Below are 22,190 nucleotides of genomic sequence, written 5' to 3'. Positions count from 1 at the left end.
AGATGAACAGTTTGCATTCAAATTATTGCCTCAAGTTCTGCTTCTAGGGGAATTCAATTGATAGCCTCCTAACAATCCAGTGCTCCTTACAGAGCCGTCACTGGTTCAAGTACCAAGGCACGGCACATTATGTATCACTCCTCCTAAATCCTAATATTTTTAAACAGATAGGAAAGAGCATGACCTTGAAGAGAAAAAGAGTTTATGAGGATGGCCAATGGATAAAGGGAAGGAGAGACAGTGCCATTTGCTTTCCATTAATGATAGTGTGAAATTTATGGGCAGATGGTCTAACAGGTGTGACTATAATTTGAGGAGCCTCTCCCTTGGTTACAGAAGACTGCTATTGTTATTATTATGGAACCACAACCTCATGACTTTATTGTTTCATTTGATGTAGCCTTTTCCTTTACCCTTAAATCTTTCTACATCACTGAATTGCAGCCAATAGATTTATTTTCTCCCTATGGTTCCATCACAAAAAAGACACACATGCGCGCACACGCACACACACACACGCGCGCACACACACACACACACACACAGAGTTTTGTGTATGCCAGTGCTAGAAAAGACAAGCTCATGGTTCATGTATGCAATGGATATTGTACATTACAGGTCTCTGTGAAATAGTCTTCTGCAGGTTCCTATGTTTATTTTATGAATAATTAACTTTAGTAAAGTTAATTTCCTGAAGATCTTGATGAAGACTGAAGAAAGGAAGTAAATTGTAAAGAAAAAGACTTCGAAACTTGCCCTTTTTGCCCTCTCTTTGTGTCTTAATGAACAAAGGATAACTGGGTCTTTTCTGAAGTCTTTGCTTGAGTTGAAGACACAAAATGCAACCTGTACTCTTATCATAATATGTTCAGTTTATGAGTACCCAAACTTATAAACCGTGAATTTCCCTAAAGTTATTATACCATTTAGAAGATGTTTGCTTGGACATTTACTTAAAACCAAACAACTGAGGTCTATATGTCCAAATAATTTCCTTCTCTCTTGCTTGTCTCCATTTCAGTTTCCTGAGTTTCTGGGAAGGCCTGGTTTCCCCAAAGGAATGATTTCTGGTAGAAGTCTGAAGGTCTGACCCAAGAAGAAAAGTCCAGTATAGCCAATGAATTGAGGACAAGAAGGTTTCCAATCAGGTAGGAACATTTAATCTCATACATTACAATCACCTGAAGTAAGGTGTGCTGATAGCTGGATATGATTTAACTGCTTGGAAAAAGATGCATATATATTATATAACCTACCCCACAAGGAAGCTGTTCTCAATTCCCTTAGAGGTTGTGGTGTTTCTCAGAGAGTGCCTTGGGGGAAAATGAATACAATAACAGTATGATGCTTCTTTTTTTTAACTTTTAGCTCACTGTTGCCAAGTACACTTGGTGATCTTGGTGCCTGTGCTTTAATCCCAGGACGTTAGACATGTGGAACAGCACATTAACTGTTTTTAGTATTTTCTCCCAAGACAAATCATTTTTATAGGTTGTCTCCATGGTCTTCTAGTTGCTTATCAAAATTAAGCATCAAGTCTTCTAAGTGAGCAATAGCCCCAGTCAGTGTGAGGAAATCAGCTTGGTTCTTATTGGGGCACAGCTTCTTGGTCTTGGCACAAAGTGGGTTCACATAGGGAGTTAGAAGGAGGAGAATGGGGCATGCGAAAGGGGAGTTCTGGGTTCTCATTTACCTATGCATGTTGAAACTCCACTAACAGCTTTATTTTCATTAACAATTTGTGATAAAAACTTAGGGTAGGGCTTCCCTGGTGGCGCAGTGGTTGAGAGTCCACCTGCCGATGCAGGGGACATGGGTTACTGCCACGGTCCAGGAAGATCCCACATGCCGTGGAGCGGCTAGGCCCGTGATCCGTGGCCGCTGGGCCTGTGCGTCCAGAGCCTGTGCTCCACAACGGGAGAGACCACAGAAGTGAGAGGCCCGCATACCGCAAAAAAAAAAAAAAAAAAAATGCAGTAAAGATATGGAGACAGATAATCCAAACTAATATGTCAGAAATGAGTATACATTTTATATTATTCTGTCATAAGTATTTCATATTTTATATATTGTCACATCCTTTTTTATTATTTTTTAAGTATAGATGATTACATTAATTTCAGGTATACAACATAGAGATTCAATATTTTATAGATTATACTCCATTTAAAGTTATTACAAAATAATAGCTATATTTTCCTGTGCTGTACAATATATCCTTGATGCATATTTACTTTATATGTAGTAGTTTGTAGCTCTTAAATCCATACCTTTATCTTTCCCCTCCCTCCTTCCTTCTCCCCACTGGTATCTACTAGTTTATCTATATCTGTGAATACGTTTCTATTTTGTTTTATACATATTCATTTGTTTTATTTTTTAGAGTCCACATATAAGTGTCAACATACAGTATTTGTCTTTCTCTGTCTGATTTATTTTACTAAGCATAATACCCTCTAGGTCCATTAACATTGTTGCAAATGGCAGAATTACATTCTGTTTTCATGACTGAGTAGTATTCCATTTTATACATACACCACATCTTCTTTATCCATTCATCAGTTGATGGACACTTATTTTGCTTTCATATCTTAACTATTGTAAATAATGCTGTCGTGAACTTTGGGATGCATGTATCTTTTTGAATTAGTATTTTTTTTTCTTCAGATATATATCCAGCAGTGGAATTGCTGGATCATATGGTACTTCCATTTTTAGTTTTTTATGGACCTCCATACTGTTTTCCATAGTGGCTGCACCAGTTTACATTCCCACCAACAGTGTAGGAGGGTTCCCTTTTCTCCACATCCTCACCAACATTTGTTGTTTGTAGACTTTTTGATGATTAGCTGTTGGGACAAGTGTGAAGTAATATCTCATTGTGAGGGCATGTTTTAAGTCAAACAAATGCTTGGGATGATTTGGGTTTGTATTATTCAGTTTGTTGTCATAACAAAATACTACATCCTAGGAGACTTAAAAAACATGAATTTAATTTCTCACACTTCTTGAGGCTGAAAGTCTGAGATCATGGTGCCAGTATGGTTGGGTTCTCGTGATGACCATCTTCCTGGCTTACAGATAACCAAATTCTCACAGTGTGTCCTCACACTGTGGAAGCTCTGATGCCTGTCCAATTTTTAGAAGAGCATTAATCCTATGATGGGGGCTCCATCCTTATGACTTCATATAGAGCTAATTACCTTCCAGAGACCCTACCATTTAATACCATCATGTTGGAGGTTAGTGCTTCAACATATGAATTCGGGGGGGATACAAACATTCTTTCCTTAACAGATTTATTTTATTGCAAAATCCAAAAAGCTTTTCATTTGAAATTGAACACCACTTATAGCACTACATGTAAATTATTCCTAGAAATCATTATGTCAGTATTGTCCAAAATGAACCTATATAAAATTATTTGTGGTGCTTCATTAAAATGCAGGTTCACAGATGCAAAATCCATGTTTTTACAAGCTCTTACTCACATTAATATTCGGCAACTATTGCTTTATTTATTTATTTTAAAGGATTTCTTCATCTTTTTTTTTAATTTGAATATTTGAATTTTATTTTTTTATACAGCAGGTTTTAATTATTTATCTATTTTATACATATTAGTGTATATATGTCAATCCCAGTCCCCCAGTTCATCCCACCCACCCTCCTTGGTGTCCATACATTTATTCTCTACGTATATGGCTCTATTTCTGCCTTGCAAACTGGTTCATCTGTACTATTTTCTAGATTCCACATATATGTGTTAATATTCAATATTTGTTTTTCTCTTTCTGGCTTACTTCACTCTGTATGACAGTCTCTAGGTCCATCCACAACCCTACAAATGACCCAATTTCGTTGCTTTTTATGACTAGTAATATTCCATTGTACCACATCTCCTTTATCCATTCATCTGTTGATGGGCATTTACGTTGCTTCCGTGACCTGGCTATCATAAACCGTGCTGCCAGGAACATTGGGGTGCATGTGTCTTTTTGAATTATAGTTTTCTCTACGTAAACACCCAGTAGTGGGATTGCTGGGTCATATGATAGCTCTATTTTTAGTTTTTTAAGGAATCTCCATACTGTTTTCCATAGTGGCTGTATCACTTACATTCCCATTAACAGTGTACAAGGGTTCCCTTTTCTCCACACCCTCTCCAGCATTTATTGTTTGTAGATTTTTTTATGATGGCCATTCTGACTGGTGTGTGGTGATTCCTCATTGTAGTCTTGATCTGCATTTCTCTAATAATTAGTGATGTTGAGCAGCTTTTCATGTGCCTCTTGGCCATCAGTATGTCTTCTTTGCAGAAATGTCTATTTAGGTCTTCTGCCCATTTTTGGATTGGGTTGTTTCTTTTTTTAATATCGAGCTGCATGAGTTGTTTATATATTTTGGAGAATAATCCTTTGTCCATTGATTCATTTGCAAATATTTCTCCCATTCTGTGGGTTGTCATTTCGTCTTCTTTACAGTTTCCTTTGCTGTGCAAAAGCTTTTAAATTTCATTAGGTTCCATTTGTTTATTTTTTGTTTTAATTTCCATTACTCTACGAGGTAGGACAAAAAAGATCTTGCTGTGATTTAGTCAAAGAGTGCTCTGCCTATGTTTTCCTCTAAGGGTTTTATAGTATCCAGTCTTACATTTAGGTCTTTTAACCATTTTCAGTTTATTTTTGTGTACGGTGTTAGGGAGTGTTCTAATTTCATTCTTTTACATGTAGCTGCTGTTCAGTTATCCCAGCACCACTTATTGAAGAGACTGTCTTTTCTCCATTGTATATCCTTGCCTCCTTTGTCATAGATTAGTTGACCATACGTGCGTGGGTTTATCTCTTGGCTTTCTATCCTGTTCCACTGATCTATATTTATGTTCTTGTGCCAGTACCATACTGCTTGATTACTGTAGCTTTGTAGTATAGTCTGAAGTCAGCCAGCCTGATTCCTCCAGCTCAGTTTTTTCCCTCAAGATTGCTTTGGCTATTTGGGGTCTTTTGTGTCTCCATACAAATTTTAAGATTTATTGTTCTAGTTCTTTGAAAACTGCCATTGGTAATTTGATAGGGCTTGCATTGAATCTGTAGATTGCTTTGGGTAGTATAGTCATTTTCACAATATTGATTCTTCCAATCCAAGAACATGGTATATCTCTCCATCTGTTTGTGTCATCGTTGATTTCTTTCATCAGTGTCTTATAGTTTTCTGAGCACAGGTCTTTTACCTTCTTAGGTAGGTTTATTCCTAGGTATTTTATTCTTTTTGTTGCAATAGTGAATGGAATTGCTCCTTAATATCTCTTTTTGTTCTTTCATTGTTAGTGTGCAGGATTACAAGACATTTCTGTGCATTAATTTTGTATCCTGCTACTTTACCAAATTCATTGATTAGCTCTATTAGTTTTCTGGTGGCATCTTTAGGATTATCTATGTATAGTATCATGTCACCTGCTAACAGTGACACTTTTACTTCTTGCCAAATTTGTATTCCTTTTATTTGTTTTTCTTCTCTGATGGCTCTGGCTAGGACTTCCAAAACTATATTGAATAATAGTGGCAAGAGTGGTCATCCTTGTCTTGTTCCTGATCTTAGAGGAAATGTTTTCAGTTTTTCACCATTGAGAATGATGTTTGCTGTGGGTTTGTTATATATGGCCTTTATTATGTTGAGGTAGGTTCCCTCTATGCCCACTTTCCAGAGAGTTTTTCATCATAAATTGGTGTTGAATTTTGTCAAAAACTTTTTCTGCATCTATTGAGATGATCATATGGTTTTTGTTCTTCAGCTTGTTCACATGGTATATCACATTGGTTGATTTGCATATTTTGGATAATCCTTGTATCCCTTGGATAAATCCCACTCCCACGTGATCATGGTGTACGATCCTTTTAATGTGTTGTTTGATTCTGTTTGCTAGTATATTGTTGAGGATTTTTGCATCTATGTTCATCAGTGATATTGGTCTGTAATTTTCTTTTTCTGTAGTATGTTTTTCTGGTTTTGGTATCAGGGTGATGGTGGCCTCGTAGAATGAGTTTGGGAGTGCTTCTTCCTCTGCAATTTTTTGGAAGAGTTTGAGAAATATAGGTGTTAGCTCTTCTCTAAATGTTTGGTAGAATTCACCTGTGAAGCCATCTGGTCATGGACTTTGGTTTGTTGGAAGATTTTAGTCGCAGTTTCAATTTCAGCACTTGTGATTGGTCTGTTCATATTTTCTATTTCTTCCTGGTTCAGTCTTGGAAGGTTATACCTTTCTAAGAATTTGTCCATTTCTTCCAGGTTGTCCTTGGCATAAAATTGCTTGTAGTAGTCTCTTATGATGTTTTGTATTTCTGCAGTGTCCATTGTAACTTCTCCTTTTTCATTTCTAATTTCATTGATTTGGGTCCTCTCCCTCTTTTTCTTGATGCGTCTGGCTAAAGGTTTATCAATTTTGTTTGTCCTCTCAAAGAACCAGCTTTTTTTTATTATCTTTGCTATTGTTTTCTCTGTTTCTATTGCATTTATTTCTGCAGTTCCTTTTGATATAAGTTTAGGTTTTTTATTTGAGATTTTTTCTTGTTCCTTGAGGTAGGATTGTATTGCTACAAACTTCCCTCTTAGAACTGTTTTTGCTGTATCCTCTAGGTTTTAGATCATCATGTTTTTGTTGTGATTTGTCTCTAGGTATTTTTTGATTTCCTCTTTGATTTTTTCAGTTATTTCTTGGTTATTTAGTAACATATTGTTTAGCCTCCAAGTGTTTGTGTTTTTTTACTTTTTTCCCCCTGTTATTTATTTCTAATCTCATAGTGTTTTGATCAGAAAAGATGCTTGATATGATTGCAATTTTCTCAAATTTACTGCGGCTTGATTTGTGACCCAAGATGTAATCTATCCCAGAGAATGTTCCATGTACACTTGAGAAGAAAGATTAATCTGCTGTTTTGGGATGGAATGTCCTATAAATATCAATTAAATCTTTCTGATCTATTGTGTCATTTAAAGCTTGTGTTTCTTTATTAATTTTCTGTCTGGATGATCTGTCCATTCCTGTAAGTGAAGTGTTAAAGTCACCCACTATTATTGTGTTACTGTCGATTTCCTCTTTTATGGCTGTTAGCATTTGCCTTATGTATTGACCTGCTTCTATGTTAGGTGCATATATATTTATAATTGTAATATCTTCTTCTTGGATTGATCCCTTGATCATTACATAATGTCCTTCCTTATCTCTTGTAACATTCTTTATTTTAAAGTCTATTTTGTCTGATATGAGTATTGCTACTCCAGGTTTCTTTTGATTTCCATTTGCATGAAATATCTTTCTCCATCCCCTCACTTTCAGTCTGTATGTGTCCTTAGGTCTTAAATGGGTCTCTTGTAGACAGCATATATATGGGTCTTCTTTTTGTATCCATTCAGTGAGCCTGTGTCTTTTGGTTGGAGCATTTAATCCATTCACATTTAAGGTAATTATTGATATGTATGTTCCTATTACCATTTTCTTAATTGTTTCTGGTTTGCTTTTGTAGGTCCTTTTTTTCTGTGTGTTTCCCACTTAGAGAAGTTTCTTTAGCATTTGTTGTAGGGCTGGTTTGGTGGTGCTGAATTCCCTTAGCTTTTGTTTGTGTGTAAAGCCTTTGATTTCTCCATCATCGAATCTGAATGAGATGCTTGCTGGTAGAGTAATCTAGGTTGTAGGATCTGCCCTTTCATCACTTTAAATATATCATGCCATTCCCTTCTGGATTCTAGAGTCTCTGCTGAGAAATCAGCTGTTAACCTTATGGGAGTTCCCTTGTATGTTATTTGTTGTTTTTCTCTTGTTACTTTTAATAACTTTCCTTTGTCTTTAATTTTTGTCAGTTTGATTACTATGTGTCTCAGCATGTTTCTCCTTGCGTTTATCCTGCCTGGGACTCTCTTCACTTCCTGTATTTGGGTAGTTATTTCCTTTCCCATGTTAGGGTATTTTTCGACTATAATCTCTTCAAATATTTTCTCGGGTCCTTTCTCTCTGTTCTCCTTCTGGGACCCCTATAATGAGAATGTCGGTATGTTTAATGTCCCAGTGGTCTCTTAGGCTGTCTTAATTTCTTTTCATTCTTTTTTCTTTATTCTGTTCCATTGCCGTGAATTCCACCATTCTGTGTTCCAGGTCACTTATCCGTGCCTCTGACTCAGTTATTCTGCTATTGATTCCTTCTAGTGTATTTTTCATTTCAGTTATTGTATTGTCCATCTCTGTTTTTTTGTTCTTTAATTCTTCTAGGTGTTTGTTCTTTAATTCTTCTAGGTCTTTTTTCAACATTTCTTGCATCTTCTTGATTTTTGCCTCCATTCTTTATGAGGTCCTGGATCATCTTCACTATCGTTATTCTGAAATCTTTTTCTGGAAGTTGCCTATCTCCACTTCATTTAGTTGTTTTTCTCGGGTTTCATTTTGTTCCTTTATCTGGTACTTAGTCCTCTGCCTTTTCATTTTGTCTGTCTTTCTGTGAGTGTGGTTTTCGTTCCACAGGCTGAAAGATTGTAGTTCTTCTTGCTTCTGCTGTCTGCCCTCTGGTGGATAAGGCTATCTAAGAGGCTTGTGGAAGCTTCCTGTTGTGAGAGACTGGTGGTGGGTATAGCTGGTTTTTCCTCTGATGGGCAGGGCTCAGTAAAACTTTAATCTGCTTGTCTGCTGTTGGATCGGGCTGAGTTCCCTCCCTGTTGGGTTTTTGGCTTCGGATGACCTAGCACTGGAGGCTACATGCTCTTTGGTTGGGCTAATGGTGGACTCCGGGAGGGCTCATGCCAAGGAATACTTCCCAGAACTTCTGCTGTCAGTGTCCTTGTCCCCGTGGTGAGCCACAGCCAACCCCTGCCTCTGCAGGAAACCCTCCAACACTAGCAAGTAGGTCTGGTTCAGTCTCCTATAGGGTCACTACTCCTTCCCCCTGGGTCCTGATGCACACACTACTTTGTGTGTGCCCTCCAAGAGTGGAGTCTGTGTTTCACTCAGTCCTGTTGAAGTCTGCAATCAAATCCCTCTAGACTTCAAAGTCTGATTTTCTGGGAACTCCTCCTCCCATTGCCAGACCCCCAGTTTGGGAAGCCTCACATGGGGCTCAGAACCCTCATTCCAGTGGGTTGACTTCTGTGGTATAATTGTTCTCCAGTTTTTGAGTCACTCACCCAGCAGTTATGGCATTTGATTTTATTGTCATTGCGCCCATCCTACCGTCTCACTGCAGCTTCTCCTTTGTCTTTGGATGTGGGGTATCTTTTTTGGTGAGTTCCAGTGTCTTCCTGTCGATGACTGTTCAGCATTTAGTTGTGATTTTGGTGCTCTTGCAAGAGGGAGTGAGTGCATGTCCTTCTACTCTGCCATCTGGAACCAATCTGGGCAACTATTGCTTTAATTGTTAAAAAAAAAATTTCAGCAATCAAAAGACAACATAATGGAAATATATTGAAAATGCAAATGCATATTTATTTAATAAAGAAGTAATTATATAATTATTTGAACATTCAAATTGTTACATACTTAATGTGAAGGTATTAATAACAATATAGTACTGACTACATTTTTAAGGTGTCCAATAAGCCACTGTAGTTTAGTTTTATTATTGCATCTTAACTACAAGGTGAGTAATAGTAGTATTCTCAATGTTAATATGTGGAAATTGAGATTTATATGAGTTAAATCACCTAGATAACAAATAGAAGATCAAGCACATGAATTCATGATGATATAGATCTGATTCCATTTCATATGCTCGGAACCAGATGGACAAGACAGTGATTGAAGTTATTTTGAGATCTCAAAAAACAGTTTTGCATAATTAATTAAGTTATCCTTATTATTTATATGCATTTTTATATTTCATTGTAACGTATTACCATCACCCAAGACACAACTTCAAATTTGCAACCTTGAAATATGGTCTTTTGGTGACTGGTGCCAGTATTTTGAAATTTAGCATCTTGAGAATCTGTGGGAGAGTAATGAGTTTAATTTTCCATAGAATCAACAGATTTCTTTGGTCAACCAACATAAATACTGAAATTTGCAAATTTCTTGTAGGCTAGATCTAGCATATATTTTCTTCTCATTAGAGAAATACAAAGAGGAAGTGACTGAAATTTTTGCTTTTATAAATTCTGCCTATGGTATGCAGAAATTCTGTGTGGCAATAGTAGTTTCAGTTGTGAACTCCTATGCTTTGATATTTTAGACTGGAGTATATCTTTTGGAGCCTCGGTTAGAAATCTGAAACCCTCATTATTTCTGCATTTGTTAAACTATGTCTTTTGTTCCACTTGCAGACCAAGTAGTTGGCTTTGATAAAACTTGATCTACATTCAGAGATCTGCTCTGATCTTGGCTTTCTAAATGGTTCATCCTAGGGCACCCTAGAATGTTTGAGAAGATACTTTTAACTGGCTTCTTTTTTTTTTCCTTTTAGCTTGGCTGTTTTCATTTATATACCTGAAGCTTTTGAATTTTACATTTGCTCTCAGACTGAAAAAGTTTTGAAAAGCTTTGCATTCATGTATTTGGCATGATTTTCATGAATTAATGCTCTTATTTCAAATGTATAATTTTATTTCATAATTTCTTATATATATAGAGAGAGATCTAGATAAATGTATATCTGCATATATGTGTGTCCATGTCTTATAAAGAGAATTTGCTGTCTTAAAACAGAAATACTGGGTATGTTTTACCTATGTTTACTCACAATGTTTTGTCAAGATCAGAATTTAAAAGTGATACTTTTGTATCTGTTCTCTTTGAAAATATGTTCATTGAGGGATGTAGCCTGAGGGCATCTTGAAAACAGTTTATTTTAGGATTCCACATATAAACAATTCATGGAACTACAAAATAATCAAACTATAGTGTTATTTTTGTATTCTCAAGCCACTTTCTGCATCTCAACTTTTAATTTATTGGCATTCATGAGATTAAATTAGTGATGCTAAATCATGCCTTAAACACACACACACACACACACACTATATTTACATCATTCTTCTGTGTCTTTATATCTACTATGCATTCCACTAAAGCACCTAGAGGATAAAAATTAGAATTACTTTTCCTAAATTGTCTATCCAGCTTGCATTCTACTTTCCCAACTCTTCTGGACATTTTCAATATTTTTCAGATTCCCACCAGTACCTTGAACCCAATATGTGTCAAGTGAAATTCTTCTCTTTCTCTCTCTTTTTTAAGTGTGATCCCAGAAGTCTCACCAAGAGATGGTGTTGATTCTTCTCAGTGCAAGAGGTAAGTTGATTTCCCATGGAGTTCTCCTGTATAAATCAATATTAGGGTCTACTTGGCACCTTTTGAATTTCCTTCTTTGGTTTTGATAACAGGGACCTACCTGAATACAATTTACTTAGACTTACATGTAGAGGTGTTTATGAAAATAGACCAGTCAGATCTCACGCTCTGAGGAACGTAACTGTCCAATGATACTAGTTGCTGCCCCTGTGGATTCACCACTGCAGTAACACTGAGACCATGTATTCCATGTCCTGCTCCTAGCCAATGACCGAGCACAGAGGAAGTCCTAAGGTGGACCCATTTCAGTGAAAAGCAGGGCTCTTCCAAGGCACAGCTTTGTCTTGAGAGCACTCAGCTACCCAACCCCAGCATTCTTCCAATTGTACTGTAATCTGTGACGTGTCCTACAATAACCCTCATTCCAATCACCATTTTCTTACACAAGATTGATATTTATATCATAAGCTGAAGATTCTTTCCCCTTTCTTCTGCTGCCCCTCCATCCCGCTTTCATCTCTAATCCCATTTTGACTTCAGCATCTTGCAGAACCCACACTAATGTAAATGGAAAATAGAATAGTTCAAGAAAACTGGTGGTAAAATGAGGATTTGAGATTGATTCACTATCCCCTGTGCTGGTGAAAAGTACATCATCCTGAGTAGTTTTGGGGCATAGACAGTTCCAAACACAAGATGATTACCCACTAACTAAATATTTCCCCGTTTAAGACGCGGGGAAATAAACTTGTGGAGGGAAATATCCTTGAAGTTGTAAGTGATTCTGGCGTTTGTGACCTTTCAGTAGCTTCCAGCACCACTTTTGCTGACCCACAAGCTGAGGACTAGTTTAAAGCTCAGCATAACTTGGCTAAGGATGTACAAGGTCTGATAAAAGAGAAAAGATATTACATATTGGAGAAACTGCAAAAATAGCTAGTGAGTACAAGAAGGAGTCAAGGAAGCAACCCTGGAATTGGATTTTAATGGTGTTGATGAAGGGGTCTGGAGCTTAAGACTGGATAAATCATGACCCATTGACTTGGAAACACAATTTCTGGCTTTAGAATGGCTTTCTAAAGACATGGATAAATCACCACCTTGGAGGCAAACTCTCAATGGACAGAATGCTGTCCTTCCAGATGTAGTGTATGCACTAAATCAGAGCGCATACTTTATATGGCACCATGTCCCCAGTAGTTCCAGGAAAATTGGGATGATCAGTAGGTGTACAGAAAAGTCACCATAATGGTAGGAGTAATCAATCTTGATCAGTAAGAGGGATTAGGGCTGTTTTTAAAATATGCAGTCAAGGAGGAAACCATATGGAACACAGGTGACATACTTGAACACCCCTTGATACTCCCTGGACCCATGGTAATAGTGTCCAAACATACTCTGAAGACTTGGCCTAAGAGCTTTATAATTGACAAGAGCTCAGAACCTCAGAAATGAAAGTTTGAGTCACCTTGTCAAGATGAAGTGATGGTGCAAAACAAGGCTTTGTGAATAGTTCCATTTTCCTGCAGTGTCACAGCTTTCCAAGCAAAGATTACTAGAAATCTGTGTAAAGCAGGGGTCTCCAACCCCCGGGCCATGGACTGGTATTGGTCCGCAGCCTGTTAGGAACCAGGCCTCACAGCAGGAGCAAAGCTTCATCTGCTCTCCCCATCTCCCCATCGCTCCCCATCACTCGCATTACTGCCTGAACCGCCCCCCATCCGTGGAAAAATGGTCTTCCACGAAACCGGTCCCTAGTGCCAAAAAGGTTGGGGACCACTGGAAGGATAATTGGATAGTAAACAGGCTTTGGAAATCACAGATTATGCATTGCTCAAGTGCCATTTGCTTGCATTCTAATGTAATAAATATGGACTCTACTTTCTTATCTCCCCCAGAGCAGAGCCATTTGATTACAGTTAGAAGCAGCATAAAGGGGACTTGTTTACGCTGTACAGTCCAAGTCTCTCATCTCTTTCTCTCTCTCTCTCAGTTGCTCCACCTCTCAGAGAGGAGGAACATCAGAAGTGCCAGCCACCCTACGTAAGCTCCAAGTCTCATCTTTTCAAAGTTCCTTTCCTGTAGTGCAACTTCTGCACATTCAGGTGATCTCTGGTCCATTTTATCAGGTCAGTTGTATTTAGAATTGGTACTGGAGAAAGGGCAAGGATGAGTACCAGTTGTAGCCCTGAGACCACTTGCAAAGAGAGGGACTGTTATTCATCTCACTAACCTTCCACTTTTAAGGTTCTCTTTGGGATGATAAGCCCATAGGAACCATGGTGGAGCTGTGCCACCAAGCGTCATGGAGAAATGGATATATGTAGCACAGGGATGGACTGTGGTAACCTTAAAAACATGACACTCAGATCTCCTATTACAGGGATCATGATTGACTGATGGCTCCAGTTACTGTTACCAGCACAGGACAGAGCCTGGTGTGGCCAAGAAAGCGGGCCATTCCTGTGAATACAAGACTGCCCCAACAGGTGAGTTTGGCTCTAGGATGCCCCATTGGCTTTGCCAAACCTTTCTTGGAACTGCAATGTAGTCTGAGACTCTTCTTATTCATTCTACCTTCCTTTCCTCTGTCCTTCCATGGATATCAGATCTGCATCATGTTTTGAAGGTTCTCCTTTCTTTCTCATGCTCCTAGGAGTTAACAGATCTCTTGCAAGTCTGATCCCTTCTTACCATCTGCTTTCCACAAATGCAAAATGACTCAGAGTATAAATTTATGGAGCAGCTCCAGGGAATCCAACGTGATCTTCTCTTATGCACCTGATGGCACTCAGGAAACATTTCTTAAACACTTTCTGAATGAACATTTGTGGGAGTGTGCATGAGGCCAAAGATTAGCAGCCATCATTTTTTGCTCTTGCTATATTACTATATTTTCATCTTTTGTACTAAGTAAATGTAGCCAGCTATTAGCCTGTATGGACAGAGGGAAGAAAAAGAAGGACTCTTTATTTTAACAGTGAATGAAGATAGCAGTTGACTCTCTAGATGGATGCTGAGAGTTGTATTCTATGAAGGAAAAAAGATTGACCCGAGTGGACAATCATTTGTCACTTAGTAGCATAATGCAGAAACATTTCCCTATAAATAAATGTACACATAAGTGTAGTATTGTCGATCAGTCTGGTTTTTTCTTGTTTTTAGAAAGTATAAGGGATTTTCCCTCTGATTTGGTTGAGAAGAAAAGGAAAACGAAAGAAGGCAAAATAAAAACCCCAAACAGTTACTAAGCAGTTTGCAGTGACTGTTTAATGTTACTACGGAACAAATGATTTGGGGGGAGCTTGTAATCTACTCTGGGAATTCGTTCATAGACACATAACATACTCATGTATGTCACGCTGCTGTTGACACTGACTAAGCTATTGATTAGAACTCCAAAATTCTCTCAAGTTTGGATACTCATTGGTGTCCCATGCGGAGTTTTAAAAATACACATGCCTCAACCACACCTCTAGAGACTCTGCCTCAATTTCTCTGGATGAGTCTAGGCATTAGTATTTTTAAAAGTTTCTTGGATGTTTCTAAAATGCAATCAGGATTGAAAACAATTGGTAACATGTAAAAGAGAGAGAGAGACAGAGAGAGAGAGAGACAGGGAGAGAGAGAGAAAGAGAGAGAAAGAGAGAAACTGAATATTCCATCCATTTTCTAGATCAGTGGAAAGTTGTATATTCACCTGACCTGTTTGCAGAGGTGACAGTAGCAATTATATTGCACTAGGAAGGGTTCCGAGGCACTTCCTCGTCATGTTATTTCTTGATCGACTAGTTCACGTTACACTTTATCTCAGTCTGAAGACCCATGCCATCTCCTTTAATGGACTACATTCAAAGCCTCAGTGTTGGTCTCACTGTCACCGTGGCAGGGTCTTTCAGCCTAGATTCCTCAGAGTTACAGGCTTTAAAAATTATGGCTTTTATTCACATCCTTTGAAACCATATTCTTAAGTGGTTAGTAATTTTATTGATACTTTTTTAAAGTTCTCTTTTTCAATGAAAGAAGTATCGCATTGTGTGTCAAAAGAAGTTTATGGAAATAAACCTGAGCAAATAGTAAGTCAATGCTCCGGATTAGACCGCAGGGCCCTTTGCTGTCCATTCTGCTGCTAACTCACGGAGGCATGAGGCTAGGGTATGGCTTTGATGCCCTTCACGGCCTCTTTGGATTAATCCTTAGCCTTAATGCCTTAAGACTCAGTGAGGTGCAACATACCAATTCCCGCATGTCCTGTTTCCCTTAGTGATGGGTTAGTTTTTGATTCATCATTTCTGCAAGTATCGTGTCAAATGGGTCGATAAAAGCATCAATGTTAGGACAGTTCCTGTCCCGGTGGTCAGCTAGTGCCCACATGCTGAGAATTAAGTGGCGAATCACCACACAAATGCCCCAAGACATAAGAATTAGGCTGTATTGACACGTTTCTCAGATGAAGCAAAACAATAATTTCTGACCTGCTACATTCCATTGTTGGATTGCTCAGTCATTTCATAGAGACTTCTGCTAACAATTAATACAGTCATAAAAAAGGGAAAATAACAGGGGGAAACATGCACACAAATTGAAAACAGATATCTGAATGCTGTTGCCCCACAAATTTAGATCAACCCCACGTCTGCCTGGAAACTTGTAAATAGCATTCATAAGTGATGTTATCATATAAAGTGTGGTGGGGAAATCACAATGGTGCCTATTTGTACATTCTGGAATTAATATCTATGCGCAGATAATTAAGAGAACAATAAAAATACACGAAACAAATGTACGCAGGGGAAGGTAAGAACTGAACATGATCCAAATATGTCATATTGTGGAAACCTTAGGGAAATAAAGTTTTATGGGATACTGGCAGACAGCATAGCTACTGGAACCAGGATTTTGAAGTCTTGCAGCTTGGAAATAATGCTTTCAGTTAATAAGGGTGTGTGGGTGGAATTAAACACACCACTCCCACTACTGCAGTCAGAATTATGTGCCTCATTTCCATACACGGTCCTGAAAATAATTCTTGCAACTTCTTTTATGAGAATGCTTTTGAACAAACCATGGTAGCGTCAAATGATATCAAGATAAAACTTCTGTTGCTACGTGCTCATCCTCTTACATTATAAAGGCTTAGATATACACACAGGCATCAGGAACACTCCAGTGTGTTCCAAGAGAACAGACTTTAGCCAAGTGAATCAATTTCAATTTTTGAGCCAATGAAAATCCTTTGAAGACTGCCGAGGTTATTAAAAGGCAACAATACTACAACAAACGGTGTTTTCACAAGCTAGTGTTTCCTGGTTTTAGGAATGTGTTGTGCAACAAAATAGATACAAGGCCAGATATAGTCTAAGTGATTTAACTCTTTTGTTTATGTATCTCACAATATAGGGCAGCAGGCTTAGGTGGCGGGGGGGACAAGTCTCACATTTGAGGCACAATTAAATGCACATGTAGTGGTTTTTTTAAACATCTTTATTGGAGTACAATTGCTTTACATTGTTGTATTAGTTGCTGCTGCATAACAAAGTGGATCAGCTATGCGTATATTTATATCCCCATATCCCGTCCTTCTTGCTTCTCCCTCCCACACTCCCTATCCCACCCCTCTAGGTGGTCACAAAGCGCCTAGCTGATCTCCCTGTGCTATGCGGCTGCTTCCCACTAGCTATCTATTTTACATTTTGTAGTGCATGTATGTCAATGCCACTCTCTCACTTTGTCCCAGCTTACCCTTCCCCCTCCCCGCGTCCTCAAGTCCATTCTCTATGTCTGCATCTTCTTCCTGTCCTGCCCCTAGGTTTTTCAGAACCTTTTTTTTTTTTTAGATTCCATATATATGTTAGCATACGGTATTTGTTTTTCTCTTTCTGACCTACTTCACTCTGTGCACTATTCAGTGTACTTTGATTTATAACAGAGTAGATTTCAAAATCAAAAAGTTTATATTATCAGTTGTGTGTGTTTCTGTGTGTGTGTGTGTGTGTTGGAGAAAAGGGAGTTCAGGTTTGTTTTAAGAAGTCTGGTATTTCTTCACAAATAAATTCCAGTGAAATTAAATCACATAAGTTTTATAGATAGTTTTAAAAGAAAATACAAAAACTTAAACACAAGGAAATTTCTGGACACAGTTTCCAAATACCCAAAGACATGCATTTTCTTTTGAGAGAGATAAACCAAACGGATTAAGCTCATTGAATAGTGTAAGCACAGAGGTTTCTGTCACAAACTGCTTTAAAACAATACTTTCCCATGTTCACTTAACTTTGTAAAATTGTTGATAAGTAAATAAGAATAGTACTACTCTCAGTAGTGAAAAGACATTTTTAGATGCCCCTTGGTAAGGGGCGCCATCAGAAAAGCTAACAAGAAGAAAAAAGTAAAAGCAAATATATTACCCCTATAATAAATCATTTTCTTCCATGATCCTCGTTCTGTAGCATGTGATGACTAATAATAAATTGGTTTGTGCGCCATCATGAGAAATACAACTTTCTCACATTCTAACAAGTCTTATTTGACTTAAAATGGAAATTTTATTATACTGGCATGTGGCATGGCCTTCAACAGACCATTAGTAGAGCTGTATTTGTAATTTAAAAATATTTCTGTTAGTAATGGAAGGGCCATAAATAGTATTTGTTTTCAGTCAAGAAAGAGGGCAGTTAGTCAGCATAAGAGAAAGAATGACACATTGAAAGAAGATTTAATTCTGTAACACCTATAGGACTTGTATGAAAATCATTATCCCCCAGCTTCTTGCTGGGAAGATTTGGAGAAAAGACTTTTTGATGGTGATATTTTCTGTTCTCCTGTTATTCTCAGGGTTGATAATTCTAAATAGAGGAGAGTGCTCCTTCTACCAACGACAAAACTGTGACAAAGGTGACATGCCACCTGGTCTACATAGAGGTACACGGAGTTGCCACTTACCTGTTCTTCCTCCATCCCTGTTATGCCCTTTCTCAGCCCTGCTCCCTAAGCAAAATTGTCTCTGAAACATAAATTCATTCACCCTTCCAGGGACTAAAGGTCACTTCTCCTCTGGGCTTTTGAGATTTTAAGAAATGCACTTAGCCTATTTGGCTTAAACTAAAACCTCAAAGTGACTTTCAGAAATAAAGGGAGTGTCCAAGTGAGTGTGTATGTGTGTGTGTGTGTGTGTGTGTGTGTATGTATGCATGTGTTATTTTGGGCACATTGGAAAGTTCTCTTGAGATGTAGCACGCAGTATGGAGACTACACGCTATTCTGTCTCTTTAGGAGGATAGTCCTATCTTTGCGAGGTCCTCAGAGATCAAAACTGTTTCACATTCACACTATATTTTGCATCCACATCATTAGAAAACCATAACACAAATAAAGCTTTAACTATTCATAAGTGTTCTTCAAGATTTCCTTATACTAATTAAGATCTCACAGTTGTTCCGAGAGTTACTCTTTTCCAGGGCAACTTGTATATTTCACGTGCCCAGTATTGATTTTTCTCTCTTTTTTTTTTTTTGTGGTACACGGGCCTGTCACTGTTGTGGCGTCTCCCATTGCGGAGCACAGGCTCTGGACGCGCAGGCTCAGCGGCCATGGCTTACGGGCCCAGCCGCTCCGCGGCATGTGGGGGTCTTCACGGACCGGGGCAGGAAACCGTGTCCCCTGCATCGGCAGGCAGACTCTCAAGCACTGCGCCACCAGGGAAGCCCCTGATTTTTCTTTTTTTATTAGATACGTGATGTGACTGCATGTTATGCTACCTTTGGCTGATATCATCCCAAGATGTGTTCATGGGGTCCACCCTCCTGATTGCATAAGGAAACCAAAATTCAGCGATAAATCAGCTTTGATAATAAAGAACACAAAGAAAAATGATAAATACAAGTATTATTGGCTTTAGTAGTTGGTCTAATATTGGGAGCTGATCATGTCATAATAAAAATAGAAGTTAAGAATCATTAACTGTTGCAGTAACCGGGGTACCTAAAACCCCTCTATAAGGGGAAACTGCTCTATAAGATGCTCTGTAAGCAAGTGCTCTATAAGATGGAAACAGACATTCAGAATCCACAGTATATTCCTTGTCTTCAGGTGCATCCTTATCTAAAAAAGAATCCCTAAACCTTAAGGAGGACAAATTCTATATTTGATTTCAAAGCCTATTTTGAGATGTGTGCATTAATGGCTCCTTTTGAAATAAGATCAGCTACTCCCTCCCCTCCATTGCTTCTTTTAATCTTTCAAGCTCTTACCATATACTATTTTAACCAGTGGGTGAATGTAGAGGTATAGGAAATACACAGATGATATTACCTTCATAAATTCACCCATCTTGTGCAAAATAGGGTGCGTAAGCAAATAATTTTATTACAAAGTGACAATTTCTTCCAGAGGAGTAGTTAGAGGTCCTGTGAAAGCACGAAAAGGAAGATATTCTATGATATTTCAGTTGATTTTTGAAGGATCAGTAAGGAGTTTTACAAGCAGAGGTAGAGATAGGACAAGTCAGGCAAATCACGTAGATATCACGTTTCAAAAGCTGTAAGAACTTCATGTGGCTGGAGAATAAAGGTGAATAAGAAGGGGCAGGAAAAAAGTGGTTAAAGGTAACCATGATGAGATAGGTAAGAGTCTAGATTGAACAAACCATGTCTGTGTACAAAAGTAGTTTGGACCTCACCTTACATACAAGAAAGGGTTTTAAAACATATTTGTCATATTTGTGTCTCGTGGATGTGCATAGATGGGTAGAGGATTAGATGGGAAGAGAGGAATAGAACAATCAGTTTTGATTGAGTTGAAAACCTTACTCCTGTTTTCATGTGTGAGACTCAGCCTTGGAAGAAACTAAGTAGCAGACTGTCAGATTTGTATTGATCAAATGTGAAAGCATGCGAGATCTGCATACCCTTTGGAGGGCTGGCTGACACCGTGTCTGCCTTGCACATGGTAGAGAGTGTACAGCCAAAATATTGAGTGATTCTCATTCCTCGTGGCTCATTAAGATAAGACAAAAAGGGGTGAGACTCACATTTTCAGCTCCACATCTCTAATAGAGAAATGTCAATGGCTGGTGGCAAATTGGAATGACAAAAGATTACCCCTATTTTCTGTACTTCCAATGGAGATGCAGCGTATGATAAAAGTGTGTGTGTAATCTAGTGTCAAAATCCAGAAAAGTAATTCCAGACCCAGTGTAGTGATATTGTCTACAGTTCTCTATGTTAGTCTGACATAAAGATTCTTTCTAGTGTCAGGGGGAGTGTCTCACGAAAAATTATAATACGTGTAATAGAGAATCATCTAAAAGAAGAGGCACACTACTTCGCTGATTATTTGAAGGGATGTTTCATAAATAGACAATTTAATAGGAATGAACAAAACTCCAGTGGCTATTTGAATTATAATATTTTCTTTTAGGGTGGAAATAGTTTAGTACGGTATGTGGCTGGCCAAGACATTGCACCTGAACTGAGTGTGTAAGCCTCTAAGTCAACTAATTCCAAAAAGGAAAAGCAGCAATATATCATTCATTCATTCATTCATTCACTTATTTTCTACTTCCTCAGAATTGCCATTTTAAATAGCTTTACAAAGCACTGTGGATACAAAGTTAATAAAAATAATGACTCCACTCTTGAGGAATTTTCAGACTAGCAAAGATAAAACGTAGACATGCAAACAATCGACTGTAACACAATGCAGCAAGTACAATGGAAAGATGGAAACAATTCTGTCTAGGATCCTCCAGGAAGGGTTTACAGAAGTGATATCAGAATTCTGTCTTGAAGTGTGGATGGCAGTGAGCCAGGTTTAAAGGGGACAGTCATGCTAACAAAGAAATTACAGCTAAAGCATGTATCTAAGAAACATTTTTAAAATCTTAAGGTATAATAGAATGACACTTTCAAAAACAACGATAAACAATAGGTAACGGATACATCTGAAATCAGTAAGCAGCTTGGAGCTCTGTCTTTTCAGGCCATGCTGGATAGTCTACTGCATTTTGCCAAAATCAGTAACAAAGGAAAATCTTTCATTTCATTCAGTGGTAAAATTTCCCCTCCTGATGCCACGATTTTCTTCCATCATACACTCATTTTTAATAGCAGCATCAATAGAAACACTGTTTTGGATATAATTATACAAAAACACAATATTGAGAGCCTGCCAATTATATATTTAAAATTTTAGTTTAATGGAAAATAATTACTGGACTTCGAATTTCATCTCTTGAATTAGATTCTTAATGTTGTTTCTTAACAAGCATACAAATTCAAGCAACCTATTTACTGTGTTCTTAGAACCTTAATTTAGTAATCTTTAGAAAGGAGGTAATTTCCCTGAAATGGAAGAGACAAATGCTCACTGGATCATGCTTTACATTGAAAATGTAAAATGCTGTAAATGTGAATGTGGCATTATTATAATAATGATTATCTGTGATATCAATGCTTGTCTATTGAGGTAGAGGTAGAATGAATGTCCTGTTAATGAGAAATATATTCTGCTTAGCTTTGCCTTTTGGAAGAGAATGGGGGACTCTTAAGCAAAACTATCTATTTTCTTATCTTAGGCCTACTAATTATTAGTCATGTGACAATCGGCTTAGCTTTCTGAATCTCAGTGTTTCTCATGTGTAAATTGTCAGCGGAAATAGCTAACACCTATACATATAATATCTTTGCATTTACAATATGATTTTGCATATAATAGTTGGGTAATTTACAACAAACATATTAAGTTAGCAATTGTATAATCCCCATGTTTCTTTATTAAAAACTGAACCTCAAAAAAGGTGTATCACTTGTTGGATGCCACAGTTTAACAGCTCAGGGAGAAGAACTTTTACTTCTCTCATTTGTTCTTATATCTTAGGTTTTTTTTTTTTTAACATCTTTATTGGAGTATAATTGCTTTACAATGG

The 22,190-nt window shown here is 37.8% G+C and overlaps 1 long non-coding RNA gene across 1 annotated transcript in view; it reads left to right on the top strand.

The window, feature by feature from the left end:
* Positions 1-975: 975 nt before the first annotated feature.
* Positions 976-22,190, top strand: part of LOC149747004 (uncharacterized) — a 36,079-nt gene continuing 14,864 nt past the window's right edge. Inside the window, exons 1-3 of the long non-coding RNA XR_016388439.1 lie at positions 976-1,148; positions 11,213-11,266; positions 13,650-13,755. This is a non-coding gene — a long non-coding RNA (uncharacterized LOC149747004). The remainder of the gene's footprint in view (positions 1,149-11,212; positions 11,267-13,649; positions 13,756-22,190) is intronic.

This window comes from Delphinapterus leucas, chromosome 17, assembly GCF_059928025.1.
Source record: "Delphinapterus leucas isolate spDelLeu-1000000601 "Yukka" chromosome 17, BTC_Dleu_Yukka2, whole genome shotgun sequence".
Classification (NCBI taxonomy): Eukaryota; Metazoa; Chordata; class Mammalia; order Artiodactyla; family Monodontidae; genus Delphinapterus; species Delphinapterus leucas.
This window is presented reverse-complemented; position numbering and strand designations above follow the sequence as displayed.